Source organism: Podarcis vaucheri, assembly GCF_965113315.1.
Source record: "Podarcis vaucheri genome assembly, chromosome: 10".
Classification (NCBI taxonomy): domain Eukaryota; kingdom Metazoa; phylum Chordata; class Lepidosauria; order Squamata; family Lacertidae; genus Podarcis; species Podarcis vaucheri.
In genome coordinates this window covers 29423810-29450888 of record NC_138748.1, presented here as the reverse complement: position 1 = coordinate 29450888, position 27079 = coordinate 29423810, and the positions used below count along the sequence as shown (strand labels likewise).

Below are 27079 nucleotides of genomic sequence, written 5' to 3'. Positions count from 1 at the left end.
GCTTATATGCAATTTTGACACATTGTGGCAGAGTTACTTTGCCTAAAATAATGCACTTTTGTGTGTTATTTTCCAATAATATATTAATATTTATGCACACTATCCCTTAACCCATGCATTTTTTGTAAACTTGGGTTGGAGAACTGCATTGCAAAATTCAGATATGTGTGAATTTCAAAGGCTGTCTCTGTTTTGGTTCATGTCTTATTGTGGAAAGTGGGAAGAGGGGATAACCTTTACAGTAGTACCTCGGGTTAAGTACTTAATTCGTTCTGGAGGTCCGTACTTAACCTGAAACTGTTCTTAACCTGAAGCACCACTTTAGCTAATGGGGCCTCCTGCTGCTGCCACGCCACCAGAGCACGATTTCTGTTCTCATCCTGAAGCAAAGTTCTTAACCTGAAACACTATTTCTGGGTTAGCAGAGTCTGTAACCTGAAGTGTATGTAACCTGAAATGTATGTAACCTGAGGTATCGCTGTAAATGCAAACAGCCATATTTCTCTTCCATACCTACTATGAACGCATTATTTCTCACATGAATGAGCTGCGGGCTTGGTTTATAACAGGGAACTGTTCTTGAAAGCACCGGTGGGATGATGGCAAAACATGCTCTGTGATGGGAAGAACATGCTACGCACATGGGGACCTTGGTGCCCCTTCTGAACTTTCTTCTCCTCTTTCCACTTAAACAAGCATGGGGGAAATAGCATCTTTTTTTTTTAAAGCATCTATTGCAGATACATAGAATAGAAATGCCACATCCTGCTGAGTAGGTGGTTGTGTGTGTGTGTGTGTGTGTGTGTGTGTGTGTGTGATTTCTTCATTATGACATTTGTGAAGCTATTAGGTCAACACCACCGAGTGATTCCTCGTGTACGTTTTCTGACCAAGCTCATTTGTTTGAACATGGGATGGGATTGCTCCATAACACTCACACAACACAACTCCCCTTTGCTCTTCTTTCCCTGCACCCCAACTCCTCAAATCTGTTGGGAGGAAATCTCCCAACTCTCCAGAGCAGAGATTTGGGGTACACAGGGGGGTTGAGGGTAAAGGGTAATCCATTTCACCCCCAGTGTCTGTTCTACTAGCAGATGGGCTTGGTTGGGTTTCCCCCCACAGTTTTATTCTAGTAAAATTTCTCTGCCTAAAGAAATGGAAATGAGGCTTCATCTTTACGAGAACCACAGCATGTCTCTATAATAAAAATGTACATTGGTACTATTTTATCAGTCTAATCCTCTGCATTTTCACATTTCATTATTATAATTCCCTTGACCTTTTACTTAATTAAAGCAGTCTCAATAACCCAATAACATTGCAGTCTCTTGTGCTATTTCTAGCCAACCCTTATGGATTAAATAGATAAAGCAGAAGTCTAAATAGATTTTTTTTTTATTCATATAGTGTTTGCTTTGTTTAATAGAAGAAGAGAGAGAAAGATACATTTTCTATTTGCTGGGCTGCAAGGTACGTACAATTTGCTTGCACTAGTAGCTTAAATGGGAAGCCTCACCAATAAGGAATGCCTGTAGCTGCTAGCACAGGACTGTAGCATTAGAATGATCTGCGACAGGCCAAGGTCTCTGGGGATAGGTCTGAGAAAACATCGATAATTGAAGATTCATATTTAAGATCACAGATGTTGCTTAGGGCATTGAAGATTGGATCGCTGATTTTATAAGTCATGGACTGGCTGGATGAAGAGGTGGTAGGAGGTACCAGCTGGGGAACCCCCAAGTGAAATCCCAGAGGATAAAGGCCCAGAGCCTGGGGATTAGTGGTGGGACACCCAGGAGAGGTCAGTGGGAGAGGATTGGGAGGAGGGCCTGGATGCTCAAGGGGGAACAGGGTTTAGTGAGCAGGAAGAGCCTGTGACTCCAAGGCTGAAGCAGAAAAGTGGGGGCAAGAGGCTGCTGAAGAATCCAGGGAGTCTCCCTCTTCTGCTGTGACAAGTTCCCCTCCCCACTGGTGTTCAAGAAGGTGCATGATAATAAGGAGGGCAGAACAGGGACCAGAGGTGTGCAGACACAGTTTGAGACTGCTAGGGGAAACATGTGGCAGAGAAGGAACCTTAGAGAGGAGTGGGAGATAGGGACCTCCACTCCTGGCAACTGCTCCATAGGGACAAGTCCTACTGGGAAGCATTGCTGAGGCCACTAGGCTGACTTGTATGTTTTTTTCCTTGAAGAAAGAAATACTTCACTGACAATGGAGATCTGCTTCCTTAATTGTTGACCTGCAGTGAACTGCAGCCCTGACATTCTGTCTTTCAAAACCTACAACAATATCCCTAAGCATTGAGAATGAATGAATTTCTAATTTTGTTTGATAGATAGCATTAAGACAAACAGCAAAGGTAAGGATACTGACATAGCATAAATGATGCGGAAGTGCTCTCACCTTTTCACCCTAATAACTTTCTAATCTTTGGTGTGTCAAATAGCCCTAGAACTTAATGTATTGCCATTTCAGTTCTTTGTTCTTCAGGCGCTGGTCCCCTCCCAGTTATCCAGGTCTGGCTATCAGTTCAGCATCTTCTGAAATCAGCTCTGGTGAGGAGCAACACACACACACACACACACACACACACACACACACACACACACACACACTTAGCTTCTCTGTGGTTTCCTTATCATTCAGCAATCCTCTCATAATTTGTCATCTCAGACAGTACCATCTTCCTGTCTGGATTCCTGCTTTGTGACATTCTACTCTTCTGTGCCTCAAAGCCCACATAAGATGCATTCAAGGCACAACCCCTTTCTAGGCCAGCTGTTGGTGACCTACAGCAGCCTTCACCAGTCTGGGTTGTCCGGACCTGATAGAAGACATAGCCATAACATCTGGAAGATACTAGGATGGCAATCTGGCAACCCTCTCACTGATCTTCTGTGAATAAAAGCAAAGCCTATATGGATGACGTTCTCAGGGGAATGTTCTAGAAAGAAAACTAGAGCTTTATGCTCATAAATGCCACCCTGTTGGATTTTAACACCACTTGTCTTTCGAGAGACTTTGTCTGCTTCCAATGCCTATCCCATCTCTTCATCTACCCAATTATTTTGAAGAATTTGGAAAGGCACTTGGGTGTGATTCCCTGCTGATTCGACAGCTCAGCAATGTGAAAGTGATTAGAGAGGAACCGATTACAAGCCCAGTATAAAGTTGAAGGATTGCAAAGGACTAACATCTTCAGCCATGGTTTTCCCAGTAGTGATGTATGGAAGTGAGAGCTGGACCATAAAGAAGGCTCATTGCCGAAGAATTGATGCTTTTGAATTATGGTGCTGGAGGAGACTCTTGAGAGTCTCATGGACTGCAAGAAGATCAAACCTCTCCATTCTGAAGGAAATCAGCCCTGAGTGCTCACTGGAAGGGCAGATTGTGAAGCTGAAGCTCTAATACTTTTGCCACCTCATGAGATGAGAAGACTCCCTGGAAAAGACCCTGATGCTGGGAAAGATTGAAGGCACAAAGAGAAGGGGATGACAGAGGACGAGATGGTTGGCCAGTGTTCTCGAAGCTACCAGCATGAGTCTGACCAGGCTGTGGGAGACAGTGGAAGACAGGAGTGCCTGGCGTGCTCTGGTCCATGGGGTCACGAAGAGTCGGAAATGACTAAACGACTAAACAACATCTTCACAAAATATTTGGGATGTTCAGAAACTAGATTGAATGCAAGCAATCGCTCCAAGAAGGGGTTCACTTTGGCTGATATGAATGGCATGGAGGGGCATAGCATGCATTACATTCAAAAGCTCCCATATGATCCTTCGTATTTCCTGTGAAGGTGAGGGAAGACACTCATCTGAAAGCCCAGAGAGCTGAAAGGCAAGCGATGCCGCTCAACATAGACAACACAGCACTGGATAGACCCAAAGCCTAACATGTTGCAAGGCAGCGTCTTATTTCCAAGAGGGCTATTTAAATTGCATTCACCTCAGCATCTTATTTTCAATGCAAGGGTTTATCAAGACATCAACACTAAACAAATAGCGCTGTTTGTTATACAAAGAAGAAAACCCACGCATTCGTGTTTACTTATAGTGGATTAAATGGTAAAGGACCCGCCACAAATGGCAAACTGTCACAACATTAACTTGTCACCTCCGCGTGGTGACTCTGCATACAATTAGCAGAAGCTTTTATCCTACTCAGGGGGGGGAAAGATTATGTAACTTAAACTCTAATTGCAAGAGCTACTGCTCTTGAAGAAATGTCATTGATTGAATAGAATGTTTTGACAAAAGGAGAGAAAATAGATTTTATTCCCTAGCTATAACAATAAGGATAATTTCCCGGCTCGATGTGATGTAGATTTGCACGGCTCAGTTGAATGAAATGAAAATGCCGGCTAAGAACAGAGGAAAGTTGGCACAGGCTCACATAGAGGGAAGCAGAGATAAATATGTTTGCAATCTGACACCAATAATCCTGCATATGTCTACTAAGCTGCTCAGATCATCTGTGCACGTCTTCTAAAAAAAAAAAAAAAAGGGTGGGGTTCTACTGAGTTAAATGGGGTTTAAGCACAATGGCACAAAATAAATAATTGTGGTTATTGTTTATAAAAAAGGATTGATTTAAAAAAAATATTTTTTTTTTAAGCAAATGACCATTCTGGTAAATTGTTCCATTCCTTTTTCCGCCCACATGGCTCTGCCACACGGACAATATGGATGGAACATAATGGGATGTACATAGAAAACACACAATAGGGAAACCAATTTCAATTCTGCATGTACGTTCAAGATAAACAATGTCTGGATAGCTTTATGTCAAGGAAATGGAACCTGTGGATACTGTTCATTTTAATTTTATTTATTTCTACAAATCATATGCTGTGTAATTACAGGAGACTCAATACAATAAAACTAAAAAAAAAAAGAGTTAAAACTGTAAAGTCAGAGTTCAATTAAAAACCCTGCTGGAATGATCATAATAATAAAAGTCTTCAACAAACACCTGGAAGTTCAGCAAGGAGAGGTCTTGTCAGACCTCAACTGGAAGGGAATTGAAACAACAAAACCTTTTTTTCTTTCTTTCCACTAGATGGCAACCTTGTAAAGTCATTGTGGGTTTGTTTTTAAACTTCAGCAAAAGGTATCTTCTGGCCACAGGAGATAGGGAGATCCTCAATCAAGATCTCTCTCTTTTTTTGGTTAGCTTAAAGTGCCTTAAAGTGCTTTAAAGGGACGCGGGTGGCGCTGTGGGTTAAACCACAGAGCCTAGGACTTGCCGATCAGAAGGTCGGCGGTTCGAATCCCAGTGACGGGGTGAGCTCCCGTTGCTCGATCCCTGCTCCTGCCAACCTAGCAGTTCGAAAGCACGTCAAAGTGCAAATAGATAGATAGGTAGCGCTTCGGCAGGAAGGTAAACGGCGTTTCCGTGCACTGCTCTGGTTTGCCAGAAGCAGCTTAGTCATGCTGGCCACATGACTTGGAAGCTGTCCGCCGGCTCCCTCAGCCAATAAAGCGAGATGAGCGCTGCAACCCCAGAGTCGGCCACGACTGGACCTACCTTAAAGTGCTTTATGAGATTATCCATTCTACGTGCAGGTTGCGAAAATGTGGGGGGAATTTCTTCTAATATACTCCACAGGTTTAAAATTTCCAGCTGTTGAGTGGGGTGAAAAAGAAAGAGCTCAACAAAGGATCTTTTGAGACATTTCGGGGCATTGTTCTGAGACATTGTTCTGTCTGGAAAGTAGAAATCCTTGAGTTTCTTGAATTATCACTGCAGCACAATGTTGAATTTCACCCTTTGGCAACAGTCCATACCTGGGAGTTGGGAGGGGAAAGAAAATTGGTTCACTTCATATTTTAATGTGGACCTCCCTTATTTGCACTTCCCAAAACATAGATGCAAACCAGAGCACAGCTATCCTTTGAAATTCACGCTTCTCCAAATTTTGCAATGCAGTTGTCCAAGCAAAATATGGGTACAAAATTCCCCATATTTACAAATGGGCACAAATATTAATGAAAGAAAATAATATACCAAGATGCATTGCGTTAGGAGAAATTGTGTGCCGAAATCTGTAAATCAGGCAGAACAGCATACAAAAATGTTTATACTGGAAGAAATGTCAACTAAAATGCTGACATAATAAAATTACAAATTGATGTGGAAATGTGCTGAACTGAAAAGAAGCTTGGAAATGCCAGAAGCTTAAAGAGATAAACTGCTGGATTCATCTGTCCCAACCTTGATGTAAGCTACACAGAACCGAACATGATTTGCTTCTGAGCAGATGCGTATAGGCCTATTGGTTTATTTTTGTTTTATTACATATTGGTGCTCTCTTTTTTGGTCAATCATCATCATAATAACAACAACAACAACAACAACAACAACAGTACCCTGACCATCTGACTGGGTTGCTGCAGCCACTTTGGGTAGCTTCCAACATCTATAAACATAGTAAAACATTCAACATTAAAAAGTTTCCCTATACAGGACTGCCTTCAGATGTCTTCCAAAGGTTATACAGTTACTCATCTCCTTGACATCTGAAGGGAGAGCGTTCCACAAGGTGGGCGCCACAACCGAGAAGGCCCTGTAACCTCACTTCTTGCAGTGAGGGAACCACCAGAAGGCCCTCAGAGCTGGACCTTAGTGTCTGGGCTGAATGATGGGGGTGGAGATGCTCCTCCAAGTATACTGGGCTGAGACCATTTAGAGCTTTAAAGGTCAGCGCCAACACTTTGATTTTAATATTGTGAACTGCCCTGTGATCTCTGGACAGAGGGCAGTGTACTTACTGTAAGGACCGTCTGTGCTTAGCATTAAATTGAAAAGCTGCTGACACTGGCACATTCTGCACCATGCCTTGTTTGACCGTCAGCTAGGGAGTGAGGGCGGTGTGTTTCAGTGCTTCTCTTCCTGCCTGAATGCCATTTCCAGCAGGTGGTGCTGGAGGACTGCTTCTCAGTCTCCAGCTATTTATGACATGGGTCCCAGAGGGATTAATCTTTTCTCCCATGCTTCTAAACACCTACATGATGAAACTGCTGAATGAGGTCATGGTGAGGTGCCCTCATCAGTATGCTAATGATACCTGGATCTCTTTCTACTTTTCATCTGATTCAGGGGAGGCAGTGGAAGTGCTAAAGTGTAATGGAGGGCCAATAAACTGAAAATCGATCCTGACGAATTGGAGTTGCTGGAAGTGATGTACTTGAGTTTGTGCATCAGAATCTGTGGATTTGGAAAGATCATATAAAATGGCGAACTGAACAAATTTATCCCCAGCTCGAGTTGGTAGCTTAAACTGCTCCATTTGCTACCATAGGCGGCCATGCTCAAAACTTCCAATTTGGGCTTCTGCTTACTTACTGTATTTTTTGCTCTATAGGACGCACCCGACCACAGGATGCACCTTGTTTTAGAGGGGGAGAACAAGAAAAAAAAATTCCCCCCTCTCTGCGCAGCACCCCTTCAGCGAAGCGGCAGGAGAAACGGGGCTCCTTCCATTTCCCCTTCCACTTGGCTGAAGGGGCGCTGTGCCTTAGCTGAAGGGGCACCTACCCTTCAGAAAAAGGAACCCGAAGCCTCTGGAGCACAGCAGGAGCTCCCGCTACGCTCTGGAGGCTTCGGGAGGTTATCCTTGAAGCCTGGAGAGCGCACCGACCCCTCCCGCTCTCCAGGCTTCAGTGAAGGCGACCCGAAGCCTCCGGAGCGTGGCGGGAGCACTTTCACTGTGCTTCGGAGGCTTCGTGTTGATATTGCTGAAGCCAAGGAGCCTGCATTCACTCCATAAGACGCACACACATATCCCCTTAATTTTTGGAGGGGAAAATGTGCGTCTTACAGGGCGAAAAATAGTTAAAGTTAGATCAGGGTCCTACTTCCAACAATCTACAAGACTATCATTTATCTGTGGGTGGGTTTGCACAGGCATACGCCTTTCAGCTCCCAGAAAGTTTGTTCTCAAAAATCATGTAATCGCACCGAGATTCCATCTACAGCATAGCCTAGAGGAAAGGGGCCCGAAAGAGTCGAACAGAGAAAGATACAGAGAGTTCCGGGATAGGAACTGGAAACAGGATGCCCCACTTTTCTTAAAGATATTGTGCAGGCAAAATTTGATTAGATGTAGCAGAAGCAACAGCCGTCTCTTTGGCAACCCTTTGCAGGAAGGCACTCGGTCTCCTCTTCCTTAGCATTCTGAATGTGTCTTGCTTTAATTTGTGGGCCAAGGCTGGCCTGGCCTTCCCAGGGCATTAGACAGGAGGGGAGGTTTCTTGCGGAAATCCCAACAGGATTCTGCAGAATATTGTTATGAGTTGGTGGGTGCCAGGCCCCTTTAATCTCTGGATCCAGCAAGTGTTAAAAGCCAAATAAGCCCGGCTAGTATCCCAGGTTCATGTGATCACCTGGGTGATTGGCCATTAAGAGAACAAAAGAAAAGCGATGGGCGGGAGCAATGGAAAAGGGGGTCTGTGCCAGGTAGCAAATGGGTGGGGCCCCTCCTCCAGCTCTTAGATAGTGAGAATGACCGAAGCTGGAGTTTAGAGTTGAAAGGTGTGTGCTGTGACCTAGAGGGAAAAGCAACAGGATGGAAAAGCAGAGAGGAAAAAGAGCCACACTGGCTTTCTGCTTGAAACCAAGGTTGCAATTATGGGAGAAGTAGGACCTTCTTGGGGTGTTGATGCTGTGAACCCCTCCATCATGGGCTCAGGTTGTAAATATGGGCAAATAAACCATATATCATAAAGACACCACAGTCTCACTGTTCCTCATTCCCAAAAGGAAGCATGAACCCCGGATAAACTCCTGGTACCCCTGGAATCTTGCACTGCCTGGAGATTGGGATGGCATGCAAAAATATTTTTTAGCTATTTTGAAATACATTGGTTTAAATATTAGAGCAGGGGCCACAAACACAGCTGAAGATGGCCCCTGGCCCCTGAAAAAGGGTACACATCCCCTCAAAAATCCACATTGCATGAGAGACTGTTTACTCTTCCTTCTCAGTTCCTGTTTGCACTGGCTAAGCCTGACAGATCCCCATGGCAGCCATTTTGTGTTATGCATCAATCTTATGAGGTCCATTCCTGACTGTTACTCATGGCACTATCTTAAAAACTGCAAATGTGCACACTGGCCCCATAAGATTGTCAACCCTTGTATCAGAGGCACAATCCACTCCTGTGGCTATACACACATGTTCACAGGAAGATGGCCAGGAACATACAGGTATCTGCTTTAGGCTGAGTCTGACCTTTCATTCTTGAAAAAATGTGGTTTAATGGGAACTCGGCACATGCTGTGTGAGGTGTGTCTTGTTTAGATTTGTTCTGAGCAATAGCTCCTAACAGAAGGATGGTAAGCCACAGACATGAACAGGTCTTTATAAGCCTAAATAAGCACCTGGAACCACATTTAACGTAGGAAATGCATCAAGGTTGGCCGTTAATTATCCTTTACTAGGAATGGCTTCTCTCCAGCAAGCTTTTTCCAGCCTAATTGTAAGCATTCTTGTTTGCATTTCCTGGGAAATTCAAGCTCAATCCCTGCTGTGAGCACAAGGATTCCTCTTAAAACATGGTAGGAATTGCTTTTAACTCATGATGACGCAGGTGGTGCTGTGGGTTAAACCACAGTGCCTAGGATTTGCCAATCAGAAGGTCGGCGGTTTGAATCCCTGTGGCAGGGTAAGCTCCCGTTGCTCGGCCCCTGCTCCTGCCAACTTAGCAGTTCGAAAGCACGTCAAAGTGCAAGTAGATAAATAGGTACCGCTCCGGTGGGATGGTAAACAGCGTTTCCGTGCGCTGCTCTGGTTCGCCAGAAGCGGCTTAGTCATGCTGGCCACCTGACCCGGAAGCTGTATGCCGGCTCCCTCGGCCAATAAAGTGAGATGGGCGCCACCACCCCAGAGTCGGCCACGCCTGGACCTAATGGTCAGGGGTCCCTTTATCTTTTACATGATGGCCCATGACAGCTCACTGCCTGTGTCCTTTGTTATTTAGTGTCACTCATTCTCCTCCCAGAAGTTAACAAGATTACTCTGCAAATTTAGGATAACACCAATTGATACAAACCCCTTCCTTGTACCTAATTCCCTTTTGCACCCCCAAGTTGTTCAAATTTTGGGGGACACACATCCAGAAGGCTATTTCTCTGTTTAAGATGCTCTAACCTCGTTAAACGTGGCAGAAGCAGACTTCTCTTTTCCTCCATTTTTAGCTGCCTTCCCTCCTTGCTTTTCCTCCCAACTCCCTTGACTCTGGTTTGTTAATTTCTGGACTAATCTGTCTGTTTCAGTTCATGTCAGTTTTTCATTACAGTTATAGCTCGGGTTACAGACGCTTCGGATTGCGTTTTTTTGGGTTACGGACTGCCGAAACCTGAAAGTACCTGAATGGGTTTCTTCTGGGTTTCAGCTGTTGCGCATGCACAGAAACGCTAAATGGCACTTTGCGCATGCACAGAAGCACTGAATCGCAACCCGCCTGTGCGCAGACGTGCCGCTGCAGGTTGCGAACACTGTGGGTTGTGAACATGCCTCCCGCACGGATCATATTTGCAACCCGAGCGTCTACTGTATTACAGTCTTAATTTCATGTCTCTGCATTTCCCACAGCTTTTAAAAAAGTCCTTAAGAAAATTCATCAGCATTTAGGTCAAATTTCTCCTAATATTTCTATTTTTTGTATGCAATTTTGCCCAATATACACATTTTTGCAGATCAGTTCCTCCTAAAATAAATATTAGAAGGGTGCTGTCTTTGTTCTTTTTGGTACCTACTGAAGGCCTTCCTCTTTCAACCAGACTTTTTAGTTGAGATCCTTCCCAGTCTACATCTGCAGTGGATTGTTTTATTTTTTAATTTTTTTAAAAAAATCCATCTTACTTTATTTTATTTTGCAATGTTATACAATTACAATACAACTGAACTGAATACAATCACACAATTCATCATGCTTTACAGTATAATCCTCACTGTATATAGATCTATGTGTAAATATATATTTTCCTTATTTCTAGCATTGTGTCTTCCCTTCACCAAAGTTTGGCTTCTTTTGTTTTTCAAAACTTTTATATTGTGTTATAAGTATTATTAACTAATTTCTTTCTATCTTTACCCTTAACTTTACAAACTCCGTCAATACATGTCAATAAATTTGTTTTGGAACGTTTTGTCATATACTCTGCCACACATTCCCATTCTTTCCTCAATTTCTGATTTGATTGAAGTCTGCTGTCAGTTTGGCCAACTCTATAAACTCACTAAGCTAGATTTGCCACTCCGATATTGAGGGAACAATGTCCCCGCTCTAATTTTTAGCTATTAGTATTCTGTAGTGGGATTGTTTTAATATGTTTCATCACTTGCTGTATGTCGCTTGGGACTCCCTGGGAAGGAAGGGCAGGTTATAAATTTAATAATAAAAAATAAAATAAATATATGAAAATGAAAAGTTATGTTGAGGGTGGAGAAGCACTGAAAAGAATAGATGCCCACATCTGGAAGGCTAAGGATCACTGCCTAACTTGTAAGAATATGTTTTTATCAATTTTTCCTCCTTATTCCCAAGAATCACTCAATATAGCTAGGCTTCCCCCAAAAAAATTCTGCATCTTTTCAAGATGGCAATTCACCTGAGCGGAATGAGACAAGACCCAGGAGCCCACTGCAAGAAAGCTCATTGAACAGCCTAAATGCAAAGTGGAAAGTTGAGTATCTTGGCTACTTATTTCCATTTTTAAGTCTGCTCCTGTATACTTCCTGCAACCAACATATTTCCTATCCATCTTCATGAAACTCAAGGTTTACACAGCAAGAATATGAATCACTTAAACACAAGAGTAGCTTTTATAGGTTTCCAGTGAGCTGATGTCACAGCATAACTCACTTTGTGTTTTGCATCCAAGAAGAATGAGGTCAGGGTCAAATCATAACGAAATGCAGAAAAGGCTTTCTATGCTCATAAATCTTCAACTGAAGCAAAGTGATTTCTGAATCTTTAACCACCATCATGCTTGACTTGGCTAGAAGAGATTCATTTTAACAACACCTTGTTTAGAAAATGAGCATGTGTTTGTGTTACTTACAAACTCTCCAAAGGTAAGATTCATCAAAAATAGTTGTGCAGGCAGTAAAACCTGAACTAGTTACAAAGTGGTGAAAATCCCGAAATTATTGGTATAGGAATTCAAGAGTGATTTGTAAAAGCCATCAGATGTGAACTGCCACAAGCAGCTAGGGCCTAATTTGGCCCGCCCAGTCGGTTTAATCTGGCCCATGTGGCAGTTTATTTCCTGGGGTAAAAATCCTAAAAAATCTCAACAACTTCAATCCTAAAATAAGGTTAACAACTTTGGTCGGCCCTCACGGCCCTTCACTTCATCAAATCTGGCCCTCTTTGAAAAAAATCTGGACACCACTGAAGGGTTAAAGTCAAAGAGTTCAAGAGAAGCAGAGAAGCGGGTGCTGGATGTCCGGAGTTTCATTCTCTCCCGTGCTGCAGAGTGTGTGTGACTACTGGATCACATACTCTGTGTGTTGACGTTCCATTCTTTGGAAGAGAGGGAACAGAAGGAACTGTGCGCCACTTCCGTCTTCTTTGTTCTGTGTTCTGTTGTTCTCTCTCGGACGGCCCACTCCCCATGGTGCTTCCATTGGAAAAGGGGTGTGGTTTAAGCAGCCCGGTTGCCCCACCCTTTCCCATTGTGCCCTGTCCCTTTCCCTGCAAGGGTTCAGGTGAGTGCAAAATGCCTACCATAAACGCATGCAGATTTTACCATCCTACTTCCCACGTTAATCACAACACTATACAACACAATACAACAAAAATACATTTATTGACATTTCAAGTTAAGACCTTCCAAAATGGCTTGAGATACAAAGCCTTCTTTCTGTTTCCTGTTTCCGAGAGATTTGAATTGGGAAATCCTTTCGATTCTTCATTAATAAGAGGCAGTGGGGTGAGGGAGGTCAAGGCCACATCCACACCATTTAATGCGCTATGAAGCCGCTTTAAACACTCATGGCTTAAACAACCCCCAAAGATTCTGGGAGCTATAGTTGGAAAAGGGTGCCAAGAGTTGTTAGGGGGCCCCGTTCCCTGCCAAGAAGGGAACCCTACCTCTACCCCTACCCCTACCCCTACCCCCACCCCTACCCGACGCTAACTCTAACCCTAACGCTAGCCCTTAAGCCTTAACTAGAGCTACAATTCCCAGAGTTCCCTGGCAAGAAGGGAACCCTAACCCTAACCCCTAACTACAGCTACAATTCCCAGAGTTCCCTGCCAAGGGAACCCCAACCCTACCCCTGCCCTTGACGCTAACCCTAACTCTAACCCTTAACTAGAGCTACAATTCCCAGAGTTCCCTGGCATGAAGGGAACCCTACCCCTACCCCTACCCCCACCCCTACCCTACCCCTAATCCTAATCCTAATACTTAACCACCGTAACAAGTCTCCGTCCCCTTAGCCATCTACAGTTCCCAGAATCCCTGAGGGGAAGCCATGCCTGTTTAAAGTGACTTCATAGCAGTTCAGTGGTGCACCTAATGTGGCCTAATGTTGCCTCCCTCATTTTCTTCTCTCTCCCCACTGCCCCATCACTTGCAATGCAGCAGATGTCCGCCTGCAGTCTCCCTTCAAAGTTTCTCTCAAGTATGGCCACAGCCTTGTCCATTCCATTTTTGTTTCCTGTTTCCGAGAGATTTGAATTGGGAAATCCTTTCAATTCTTCATTAATAAGAGGCAGTGGGGTGAGGGAGGCCATGGCCACATCCACACCATTGAATGCGCTATGAAGCCGCTTTAAACACTCATGGCTTAAACAACCCCCAAAGACTCTGGGAGCTATAGTTGGAAAAGGGTGCCAAGAGTTGTTAGGGGGCCCCGTTCCCTGCCAAGAAGGGAACCCTACCTCTACCCCTACCCCCACCCCTACCCCGGACGCTAACTCTAACCCTAATGCTAACCCTTAAGGCTTAACTAGAGCTACAATTCCCAGAGTTCCCTGGCAAAAAGGGAACCCTAACCCTAACCCTGCCCCCTAACTACAGCTACAATTCCCAGAGTTCCCTGGCAAAAAGGGAACCCTACCCTGCCCCCTAACTACAGCTACAATTCCCAGAGTTCCCTGGCATGAAGGGAACCCTACCCCTACCCCCACCCCTACCCTACCCCTAATCCTAATCCTAATACTTAACCACCGTAACAAGTCTCCGTCCCCTTAACCATCTACAGTTCCCAGAATCCCTGAGGGGAAGCCATGCCTGTTTAAAGTGAGTTCATAGCAGTTCAGTGGTGCACCTAATGTGGCCTAATGTTGCCTCCCTCATTTTCTTCTCTCTCCCCACTGCCCCATCACTTGCAATGCAGCAGATGTCCGCCTGCAGTCTCCCTTCAAAGCTCCTCTCAGGTATGGCCACAGCCTTGTCTCTTCCTCATTGCCAGTATTTCACGTTCACTTCTCCGATGTAAATAGGGATGTCCTGTGGTTCTCTTGATGACTTTTCTGTGGTTCTCTTGATGACTTTTAAGGCTGGACTTGGGGAAAACCTCACCGGCTCCAGACATCCCTGTAAGGCAAAGGCAAGCAGGTGAGTGGGATGGCCAACACCCGACAGCGTCCCCCCAGATTCCTCCTCTGTTTGGCTGCCTGTTAACAAACAAGGCTTCCAAACCAGTTTGCACCCATCTCAGCCAGCGTAGCCGCGCAACATCCACTAGCCTGAATGCAAATTCTTCCGACAACCATCCACCAGCTGCAACCTCATCAGGTCCATTGCCAGACATTCAACCAGCTTCAGAGCTGAGTGTCAGTCACCTTCAAGTAGCGACCCCACCAGCAAGTAATCTTTGTACTTGCCTTCTCCTTGCTCCACAGCATCCCAGCACCGGGTGATTGCCTCCTTCCGCTTGCCAGCTTGCCACCACGGGGCAGGAGACCACCAGGGCCACAGCATCCCAGCACCGGGCAATTGCCTCCTTCCGCTTGCCAGCTTGCTGCCACGGGACAGGAGACCACCTGGGCTGAGTGCCACCGAGCTGCCCATTTCTCTCTGGGGAGGGCAACTGCTGAGGCTTGCGCCTTGGCCCACATTTATACCCACTCAGCAACCAAATGCTTTTGTCACATCACAATCAACCCACGGACAATGGCAGCAGCTGGGGAGGCATCACCACAACTCCCTCAGCCCTCACAATGGTGAGCACAGCTCAGCAGCCAAAACACACTCACTCACACACACACACACACACACAAGTTGTGCCAATATCTGTGAAGGCCACACCGGAAACCCAAGTGGGCCGGAGGGGGACATTTTTAGGCCCAGTGGTTGCATTTCCCTCCCCACAACACTAGTCAAATGCACAGATGAACAGAGCAATGAAAGCAAGCCTTATCTTTGCACAGGAAGCTGTTCAAGGAATGGCATGCAGAGAGAAAGTTAGCATCTCAGGAAAAAAGCACTTTTTCATCAATCAGTTAATCAATCATTTATTGTATTTGACTAAAAGCCATTACAAATCCAGTTACAAAAGCACCAAACCCAATGACCCAAACTATGGCTCCCAGATTCTTGGGGGGCGGGGAGCCAGGTGGATGCCATGTGAAATGAGCGATGTGTCAAGTGATGGCTATGTAGTACCTCCAGGTTCAGAGGCGGCATATTTCTGCATATCAGTTCCTGAGAATCACGAGGGCTGTTGGGGTCAGATTCTGCTTGCAGTTTTTGCACAGGCATCTGTGAGAATGGGATGCTGAACTTGGGCCACTGGCCTGATCCAGGCAGCTTTCTTAGGTTACAAAGGAAGACTTCCAAGAGAATACTTTTAATGTAGCACTCCAAGAAATGCTGCAAGTTTCAGAAAGTCAAAGAATGCACTCCAAAATCAGAAATTTTGAAAGTGCATTTCAGCACTGTGTCATTTTACTTTCCCCCTGCATCTCTTACCTGAACTATGTACTTGCAGTTTCTTTGAGTATGGTTTTTCCAATTTATTTTTATTTGGTAGCCATTTCTCCCTTTCTGAGGAAGGAACAAAAACATTCCAAGTTCTCTCTCTCTTTTTTTAAATGATATTTATTGATATTTTTTTTAAATTACAGGAAAAAAACACAGCAGATACTTACTAAGATACTTTCAAGAATGTATAATCTGCTGTTGAAATGGAACACTGAGGAAGAAACGGTAAAATCTGCAATGATAAAATGGGCACAAGAAGGAATTTTTGTTTTTTTTTAATGTGCTTTTTTCTTTTCTTTTTTGTGTTTAATGTCTGTATTTCTGTATTTTGTAATTTTGTATCTTTTTCGTTTTTTGTATTTTTCTAAACTTTTTTATGGATAAAACCTAATAAAATATTACTAAAAAAAAATGAAGCAGCTGGTTGCCATGGTGAAATTATGATGACACTATTACTCTGTAGTGGCAGTGCTGAAGTCCTAAGTCAGATTCAAGGGGGGATTTCCCCCCAAGGCCAAGCCTACCAGCTAACAGTGACCTTAAGTTTTCCAGTAAAACATGAAATGGTGCACACGCTACATCTTGTTCGTGTGCTTATCAGGCATGTCCAAGGTCCATTTTGGGGGCCTAATCCAGCCCACCGGTCAGTTTAATCCGGCCCCTGTGGCAGTTTATTTCCTGGGGTAAAATCCTAAAAAAACAAACCCTTAACAAATTCAACCCTAAAAAAGGTTAACAACTTGAGTTGGCTGTTTCGGCGGCCCCCACAGCCCTTCACTTCATCAAATCTGGCCCTCTTTGGAAAAAGATTGGACAGGGTTACAGTCAAAGAGTTCTGAGAAGCAGAGAAGCGGGTGCTGGATGTCCGGAGTTTCATTCTCTCCCGTGCTGCAGAGTGTGTGTGACTACTGGATCACATACTCTGTGTGTTGACGTTCCATTCTTTGGAAGAGAGGGAACAGAAGGAACTGTGTGCCACTTCCGTCTTCTTTGTTCTGTGTTCTGTTGTTCTCTCTCGGACGGCCCACTCCCCATGGTGCTTCCATTGGAAAAGGGGTGTGGTTTAAGCAGCCCGGTTGCCCCACCCTTTCCCATTGTGCCCTGTCCCTTTCCCTGCAAGGGTTCAGGTGAGTGCAAAATGCCTACCATAAACGCATGCATATTTTACCACCCTACTTCCCATGTTAATCACAACACTATACAACACAATACAACAAAAATACATTTATTGACATTTCAAGTTAAGACCTTCCAAAATGGCTTGAGATACAAAGCCTTCTTTCTGTTTCCTGTTTCCGAGAGATTTGAATTGGGAAATCCTTTCGATTCTTCATTAATAAGAGGCAGTGGGGTGAGGGAGGTCAAGGCCACATCCACACCATTTAATGCGCTATGAAGCCGCTTTAAACACTCATGGCTTAAACAACCCCCAAAGACTCTGGGAGCTATAGTTGGAAAAGGGTGCCAAGAGTTGTTAGGGGGCCCTGTTCCCTGCCAAGAAGGGAACCCTACCTCTACCCCTACCCCTACCCCTACCCCCACCCCTACCCGACGCTAACTCTAACCCTAACGCTAGCCCTTAAGCCTTAACTAGAGCTACAATTCCCAGAGTTCCCTGGCAAGAAGGGAACCCTAACCCTGCCCCCTAACTAGAGCTACAATTCCCAGAGTTCCCTGGCAAAAAGGGAACCCTAACCCTAACCCCTAACTACAGCTACAATTCCCAGAGTTCCCTGCCAAGGGAACCCCAACCCTACCCCTGCCCTTGACGCTAACCCTAACTCTAACCCTTAACTAGAGCTACAATTCCCAGAGTTCCCTGGCATGAAGGGAACCCTACCCCTACCCCTACCCCCACCCCTACCCTACCCCTAATCCTAATCCTAATACTTAACCACCGTAACAAGTCTCCGTCCCCTTAGCCATCTACAGTTCCCAGAATCCCTGAGGGGAAGCCATGCCTGTTTAAATTGACTTCATAGCAGTTCAGTGGTGCACCTAATGTGGCCTAATGTTGCCTCCCTCATTTTCTTCTCTCTCCCCACTGCCCCATCACTTGCAATGCAGCAGATGTCCGCCTGCAGTCTCCCTTCAAAGTTTCTCTCAAGTATGGCCACAGCCTTGTCCATTCCATTTTTGTTTCCTGTTTCCGAGAGATTTGAATTGGGAAATCCTTTCAATTCTTCATTAATAAGAGGCAGTGGGGTGAGGGAGGCCATGGCCACATCCACACCATTGAATGCGCTATGAAGCCGCTTTAAACACTCATGGCTTAAACAACCCCCAAAGACTCTGGGAGCTATAGTTGGAAAAGGGTGCCAAGAGTTGTAAGGGGGCCCCGTTCCCTGCCAAGAAGGGAACCCTACCTCTACCCCTACCCCCACCCCTACCCCGGACGCTAACTCTAACCCTAATGCTAACCCTTAAGGCTTAACTAGAGCTACAATTCCCAGAGTTCCCTGGCAAAAAGGGAACCCTAACCCTAACCCTGCCCCCTAACTACAGCTACAATTCCCAGAGTTCCCTGGCAAAAAGGGAACCCTACCCTGCCCCCTAACTACAGCTACAATTCCCAGAGTTCCCTGGCATGAAGGGAACCCTACCCCTACCCCTACCCCCACCCCTACCCTACCCCTAATCCTAATCCTAATACTTAACCACCGTAACAAGTCTCCGTCCCCTTAACCATCTACAGTTCCCAGAATCCCTGAGGGGAAGCCATGCCTGTTTAAAGTGACTTCATAGCAGTTCAGTGGTGCACCTAATGTGGCCTAATGTTCCCTCCCTCATTTTCTTCTCTCTCCCCACTGCCCCATCACTTGCAATGCAGCAGATGTCCGCCTGCAGTCTCCCTTCTCCTTCTCTCAAGTATGGCCACAGCCTTGTCCATTCCTCACTGCCAGTATTTCACGTTCACTTCTCCGATGTAAATAGGGATGTCCTGTGGTTCTCTTGATGACTTTTCTGTGGTTCTCTTGATGACTTTTAAGGCTGGACTTGGGGAAAACCTCACCGGCTCCAGACATCCCTGTAAGGCAAAGGCAAACAGGTGAGTGGGATGGCCAACACCCGACAGCGTCCCCCCAGATTCCTCCTCTGTTTGGCTGCCTGTTAACAAACAAGGCTTCCAAACCAGTTTGCACCCATCTCAGCCAGCGTAGCCGCGCAACATCCACTAGCCTGAATGCAAATTCTTCCGACAACCATCCACCAGCTGCAACCTCATCAGGTCCATTGCCAGACATCAACCAGCTTCAGAGCTGAGTGTCAGTCACCTTCAAGTAGCGATCCCACCAGCAAGTAATCTTTGTACTTGCCTTCTCCTTGCTCCACAGCATCCCAGCACCGGGTGATTGCCTCCTTCCGCTTGCCAGCTTGCCACCACGGGGCAGGAGACCACCAGGGCCACAGCATCCCAGCACCGGGCAATTGCCTCCTTCCGCTTGCCAGCTTGCTGCCACGGGGCAGGAGACCACCTGGGCTGAGTGCCACCGAGCTGCCCATTTCTCTCTGGGGAGGGCAACTGCTGAGGCTTGCGCCTTGGCCCACATTTATACCCACTCAGCAACCAAATGCTTTTGTCACATCACAATCAACCCACGGACAATGGCAGCAGCTGGGGAGGCATCACCACAACTCCCTCAGCCCTCACAATGGTGAGCACAGCTCAGCAGCCAAAACACACTCACAAACACACACACACACACACACACACACACACAAGTTGTGCCAATATCTGTGAAGGCCACACCGGAAACCCAAGTGGGCCGGAGGGGGACATTTTTAGGCCCAGTGGTTGCATTTCCCTCCCCACAACACTAGTCAAATGCACAGATGAACAGAGCAATGAAAGCAAGCCTTATCTTTGCACAGGAAGCTGTTCAAGGAATGGCATGCAGAGAGAAAGTTAGCATCTCAGGAAAAAAGCACTTTTTCATCAATCAGTTAATCAATCATTTATTGTATTTGACTAAAAGCCATTACAAATCCAGTTACAAAAGCACCAAACCCAATGACCCAAACTATGGCTCCCAGATTCTTGGGGGGCGGGGAGCCAGGTGGATGCCATGTGAAATGAGCGATGTGTCAAGTGATGGCTATGTAGTACCTCCAGGTTCAGAGGCGGCATATTTCTGCATATCAGTTCCTGAGAATCACGAGGGCTGTTGGGGTCAGATTCTGCTTGCAGTTTTTGCACAGGCATCTGTGAGAATGGGATGCTGAACTTGGGCCACTGGCCTGATCCAGGCAGCTTTCTTAGGTTACAAAGGAAGACTTCCAAGAGAATACTTTTAATGTAGCACTCCAAGAAATGCTGCAAGTTTCAGAAAGTCAAAGAATGCACTCCAAAATCAGAAATTTTGAAAGTGCATTTCAGCACTGTGTCATTTTACTTTCCCCCTGCATCTCTTATCTGAACTATGTACTTGCAGTTTCTTTGAGTATGGTTTTTCCAATTTATTTTTATTTGGTAGCCATTTCTCCCTTTCTGAGGAAGGAACAAAAACATTCCAAGTTCTATCTCTTTTTTTTAAATGATATTTATTGATATTTTTTTTAAATTACAGGAAAAAAACACAGCAGATACTTTCTAAGATACTTTCAAGAATGTATAATCTGCTGTTGAAATGGAACACTGAGGAAGAAACGGTAAAATCTGCAATGATAAAATGGGCACAAGAAGGAATTTTTGGTTTTTTTAATGTGCTTTTTTCTTTTCTTTTTTGTGTTTAATGTCTGTATTTCTGTATTTTGTAATTTTGTATCTTTTTCGTTTTTTGTATTTTTCTAAACTTTTTTATGGATAAAACCTAATAAAATATTACTAAAAAAAAATGAAGCAGCTGGTTGCCATGGTGAAATTATGATGACACTATTACTCTGTAGTGGCAGTGCTGAAGTCCTAAGTCAGATTCAAGGGGGGATTTCCCCCCAAGGCCAAGCCTACCAGCTAACAGTGACCTTAAGTTTTCCAGTAAAACATGAAATGGTGCACACGCTACATCTTGTTCGTGTGCTTATCAGGCATGTCCAAGGTCCATTTTGGGGGCCTAATCCAGCCCACCGGTCAGTTTAATCCGGCCCCTGTGGCAGTTTATTTCCTGGGGTAAAATCCTAAAAAAACAAACCCTCAACAAATTCAACCCTAAAAAAGGTTAACAACTTGAGTTGGCTGTTTCGGCGGCCCCCACAGCCCTTCACTTCATCAAATCTGGCCCTCTTTGGAAAAAGATTGGACAGGGTTACAGTCAAAGAGTTCTGAGAAGCAGAGCAGCGGGTGCTGGATGTCCGGAGTTTCATTCTCTCCCGTGCTGCAGAGTGTGTGTGACTACTGGATCACATACTCTGTGTGTTGACGTTCCATTCTTTGGAAGAGAGGGAACAGAAGGAACTGTGCGCCACTTCCGTCTTCTTTGTTCTGTGTTCTGTTGTTCTCTCTCGGACGGCCCACTCCCCATGGTGCTTCCATTGGAAAAGGGGTGTGGTTTAAGCAGCCCGGTTGCCCCACCCTTTCCCATTGTGCCCTGTTCCTTTCCCTGCAAGGGTTCAGGTGAGTGCAAAATGCCTACCATAAACGCATGCAGATTTTACCACCCTACTTCCCATGTTAATCACAACACTATACAACACAATACAACAAAAATACATTTATTGACATTTCAAGTTAAGACCTTCCAAAATGGCTTGAGATACAAAGCCTTCTTTCTGTTTCCTGTTTCCGAGAGATTTGAATTGGGAAATCCTTTCGATTCTTCATTAATAAGAGGCAGTGGGGTGAGGGAGGTCAAGGCCACATCCACACCATTTAATGCGCTATGAAGCCGCTTTAAACACTCATGGCTTAAACAACCCCCAAAGACTCTGGGAGCTATAGTTGGAAAAGGGTGCCAAGAGTTGTTAGGGGGCCCCGTTCCCTGCCAAGAAGGGAACCCTACCTCTACCCCTACCCCTACCCCTACCCCCACCCCTACCCGACGCTAACTCTAACCCTAACGCTAGCCCTTAAGCCTTAACTAGAGCTACAATTCCCAGAGTTCCCTGGCAAGAAGGGAACCCTAACCCTAACCCCTAACTACAGCTACAATTCCCAGAGTTCCCTGCCAAGGGAACCCCAACCCTACCCCTGCCCTTGACGCTAACCCTAACTCTAACCCTTAACTAGAGCTACAATTCCCAGAGTTCCCTGGCATGAAGGGAACCCTACCCCTACCCCTACCCCCACCCCTACCCTACCCCTAATCCTAATACTTAACCACTGTAACAAGTCTCCGTCCCCTTAGCCATCTACAGTTCCCAGAATCCCTGAGGGGAAGCCATGCCTGTTTAAAGTGACTTCATAGCAGTTCAGTGGTGCACCTAATGTGGCCTAATGTTGCCTCCCTCATTTTCTTCTCTCTCCGCACTGCCCCATCACTTGCAATGCAGCAGATGTCCGCCTGCAGTCTCCCTTCAAAGTTTCTCTCAAGTATGGCCACAGCCTTGTCCATTCCATTTTTGTTTCCTGTTTCCGAGAGATTTGAATTGGGAAATCCTTTCAATTCTTCATTAATAAGAGGCAGTGGGGTGAGGGAGGCCATGGCCACATCCACACCATTGAATGCGCTATGAAGCCGCTTTAAACACTCATGGCTTAAACAACCCCCAAAGACTCTGGGAGCTATAGTTGGAAAAGGGTGCCAAGAGTTGTTAGGGGGCCCCGTTGCCTGCCAAGAAGGGAACCCTACCTCTACCCCTACCCCCACCCCTACCCCGGACGCTAACTCTAACCCTAATGCTAACCCTTAAGGCTTAACTAGAGCTACAATTCCCAGAGTTCCCTGGCAAAAAGGGAACCCTAACCCTAACCCTGCCCCCTAACTACAGCTACAATTCCCAGAGTTCCCTGGCAAAAAGGGAACCCTACCCTGCCCCCTAACTACAGCTACAATTCCCAGAGTTCCCTGGCATGAAGGGAACCCTACCCCTACCCCCACCCCTACCCTACCCCTAATCCTAATCCTAATACTTAACCACCGTAACAAGTCTCCGTCCCCTTAACCATCTACAGTTCCCAGAATCCCTGAGGGGAAGCCATGCCTGTTTAAAGTGAGTTCATAGCAGTTCAGTGGTGCACCTAATGTGGCCTAATGTTGCCTCCCTCATTTTCTTCTCTCTCCCCACTGCCCCATCACTTGCAATGCAGCAGATGTCCGCCTGCAGTCTCCCTTCAAAGCTCCTCTCAGGTATGGCCACAGCCTTGTCTATTCCTCACTGCCAGTATTTCACGTTCACTTCTCCGATGTAAATAGGGATGTCCTGTGGTTCTCTTAATGACTTTTCTGTGGTTCTCTTGATGACTTTTAAGGCTGGACTTGGGGAAAACCTCACCGGCTCCAGACATCCCTGTAAGGCAAAGGCAAGCAGGTGAGTGGGATGGCCAACACCCGACAGCGTCCCCCCAGATTCCTCCTCTGTTTGGCTGCCAGTTAACAAACAAGGCTTCCAAACCAGTTTGCACCCATCTCAGCCAGCGTAGCCGCGCAACATCCACTAGCCTGAATGCAAATTCTTCCGACAACCATCCACCAGCTGCAACCTCATCAGGTCCATTGCCAGACATTCAACCAGCTTCAGAGCTGAGTGTCAGTCACCTTCAAGTAGCGATCCCACCAGCAAGTAATCTTTGTACTTGCCTTCTCCTTGCTCCACAGCATCCCAGCACCGGGTGATTGCCTCCTTCCGCTTGCCAGCTTGCCACCACGGGGCAGGAGACCACCAGGGCCACAGCATCCCAGCACCGGGCAATTGCCTCCTTCCGTTTGCCAGCTTGCTGCCACGGGGCAGGAGACCACCTGGGCTGAGTGCCACCGAGCTGCCCATTTCTCTCTGGGGAGGGCAACTGCTGAGGCTTGCGCCTTGGCCCACATTTATACCCACTCAGCAACCAAATGCTTTTGTCACATCACAATCAACCCACGGACAATGGCAGCAGCTGGGGAGGCATCACCACAACTCCCTCAGCCCTCACAATGGTGAGCACAGCTCAGCAGCCAAAACACACACACACACATACACACACACACACAAACACACACACACACACAAGTTGTGCCAATATCTGTGAAGGCCACACCGGAAACCCAAGTGGGCCGGAGGGGGACATTTTTAGGCCCAGTGGTTGCATTTCCCTCCCCACAACACTAGTCAAATGCACAGATGAACAGAGCAATGAAAGCAAGCCTTATCTTTGCACAGGAAGCTGTTCAAGGAATGGCATGCAGAGAGAAAGTTAGCATCTCAGGAAAAAAGCACTTTTTCATCAATCAGTTAATCAATCATTTATTGTATTTGACTAAAAGCCATTACAAATCCAGTTACAAAAGCACCAAACCCAATGACCCAAACTATGGCTCCCAGATTCTTGGGGGGCGGGGAGCCAGGTGGATGCCATGTGAAATGAGCGATGTGTCAAGTGATGGCTATGTAGTACCTCCAGGTTCAGAGGCGGCATATTTCTGCATATCAGTTCCTGAGAATCACGAGGGCTGTTGGGGTCAGATTCTGCTTGCAGTTTTTGCACAGGCATCTGTGAGAATGGGATGCTGAACTTGGGCCACTGGCCTGATCCAGGCAGCTTTCTTAGGTTACAAAGGAAGACTTCCAAGAGAATACTTTTAATGTAGCACTCCAAGAAATGCTGCAAGTTTCAGAAAGTCAAAGAATGCACTCCAAAATCAGAAATTTTGAAAGTGCATTTCAGCACTGTGTCATTTTACTTTCCCCCTGCATCTCTTACCTGAACTATGTACTTGCAGTTTCTTTGAGTATGGTTTTTCCAATTTATTTTTATTTGGTAGCCATTTCTCCCTTTCTGAGGAAGGAACAAAAACATTCCAAGTTCTCTCTCTCTTTTTTTAAATGATATTTATTGATATTTTTTTTAAATTACAGGAAAAAAACACAGCAGATACTTTCTAAGATACTTTCAAGAATGTATAATCTGCTGTTGAAATGGAACACTGAGGAAGAAACGGTAAAATCTGCAATGATAAAATGGGCACAAGAAGGAATTTTTGGTTTTTTTAATGTGCTTTTTTCTTTTCTTTTTTGTGTTTAATGTCTGTATTTCTGTATTTTGTAATTTTGTATCTTTTTCGTTTTTTGTATTTTTCTAAACTTTTTTATGGATAAAACCTAATAAAATATTACTAAAAAAAATGAAGCAGCTGGTTGCCATGGTGAAATTATGATGACACTATTACTCTGTAGTGGCAGTGCTGAAGTCCTAAGTCAGATTCAAGGGGGGATTTCCCCCCAAGGCCAAGCCTACCAGCTAACAGTGACCTTAAGTTTTCCAGTAAAACATGAAATGGTGCACACGCTACATCTTGTTCGTGTGCTTATCAGGCATGTCCAAGGTCCATTTTGGGGGCCTAATCCAGCCCACCGGTCAGTTTAATCCGGCCCCTGTGGCAGTTTATTTCCTGGGGTAAAATCCTAAAAAAACAAACCCTCAACAAATTCAACCCTAAAAAAGGTTAACAACTTGAGTTGGCTGTTTCGGCGGCCCCCACAGCCCTTCACTTCATCAAATCTGGCCCTCTTTGGAAAAAGATTGGACAGGGTTACAGTCAAAGAGTTCTGAGAAGCAGAGAAGCGGGTGCTGGATGTCCGGAGTTTCATTCTCTCCCGTGCTGCAGAGTGTGTGTGACTACTGGATCACATACTCTGTGTGTTGACGTTCCATTCTTTGGAAGAGAGGGAACAGAAGGAACTGTGCGCCACTTCCGTCTTCTTTGTTCTGTGTTCTGTTGTTGTCTCTCGGACGGCCCACTCCCCATGGTGCTTCCATTGGAAAAAGGGTGTGGTTTAAGCAGCCCGGTTGCCCCACCCTTTCCCATTGTGCCCTGTCCCTTTCCCTGCAAGGGTTCAGGTGAGTGCAAAATGCCTACCATAAACGCATGCAGATTTTACCACCCTACTTCCCATGTTAATCACAACACTATACAACACAATACAACAAAAATACATTTATTGACATTTCAAGTTAAGACCTTCCAAAATGGCTTGAGATACAAAGCCTTCTTTCTGTTTCCTGTTTCCGAGAGATCTGAATTGGGAAATCCTTTCGATTCTTCATTAATAAGAGGCAGTGGGGTGAGGGAGGTCAAGGCCACATCCACACCATTTAATGCGCTATGAAGCCGCTTTAAACACTCATGGCTTAAACAACCCCCAAAGACTCTGGGAGCTATAGTTGGAAAAGGGTGCCAAGAGTTGTTAGGGGGCCCCGTTCCCTGCCAAGAAGGGAACCCTACCTCTACCCCTACCCCTACCCCTACCCCCACCCCTACCCGACGCTAACTCTAACCCTAACGCTAGCCCTTAAGCCTTAACTAGAGCTACAATTCCCAGAGTTCCCTGGCAAAAAGGGAACCCTAACCCTAACCCCTAACTACAGCTACAATTCCCAGAGTTCCCTGCCAAGGGAACCCCAACCCTACCCCTGCCCTTGACGCTAACCCTAACTCTAACCCTTAACTAGAGCTACAATTCCCAGAGTTCCCTGGCATGAAGGGAACCCTACCCCTACCCCTACCCCCACCCCTACCCTACCCCTAATCCTAATACTTAACCACTGTAACAAGTCTCCGTCCCCTTAGCCATCTACAGTTCCCAGAATCCCTGAGGGGAAGCCATGCCTGTTTAAAGTGACTTCATAGCAGTTCAGTGGTGCACCTAATGTGGCCTAATGTTCCCTCCCTCATTTTCTTCTCTCTCCCCACTGCCCCATGACTTGCAATGCAGCAGATGTCCGCCTGCAGTCTCCCTTCAAAGTTTCTCTCAAGTATGGCCACAGCCTTGTCCATTCCATTTTTGTTTCCTGTTTCCGAGAGATTTGAATTGGGAAATCCTTTCAATTCTTCATTAATAAGAGGCAGTGGGGTGAGGGAGGCCATGGCCACATCCACACCATTGAATGCGCTATGAAGCCGCTTTAAACACTCATGGCTTAAACAACCCCCAAAGACTCTGGGAGCTATAGTTGGAAAAGGGTGCCAAGAGTTGTTAGGGGGCCCCGTTGCCTGCCAAGAAGGGAACCCTACCTCTACCCCTACCCCCACCCCTACCCCGGACGCTAACTCTAACCCTA

The 27079-nt window shown here is 45.8% G+C and overlaps 1 long non-coding RNA gene across 1 annotated transcript; it reads right to left on the bottom strand.

Annotated features, from left to right (window-relative positions):
* Positions 1-13163: 13163 nt before the first annotated feature.
* On the bottom strand, positions 13164-22145 carry LOC309541537. Its single transcript, XR_014223806.1, has 4 exons — positions 22081-22145; positions 21918-22018; positions 17505-17583; positions 13164-13240 (listed from the first exon to the last, which is right to left on the bottom strand). It is a non-coding gene; the product is annotated as an uncharacterized lncRNA (long non-coding RNA).
* Positions 22146-27079: the final 4934 nt, after the last annotated feature.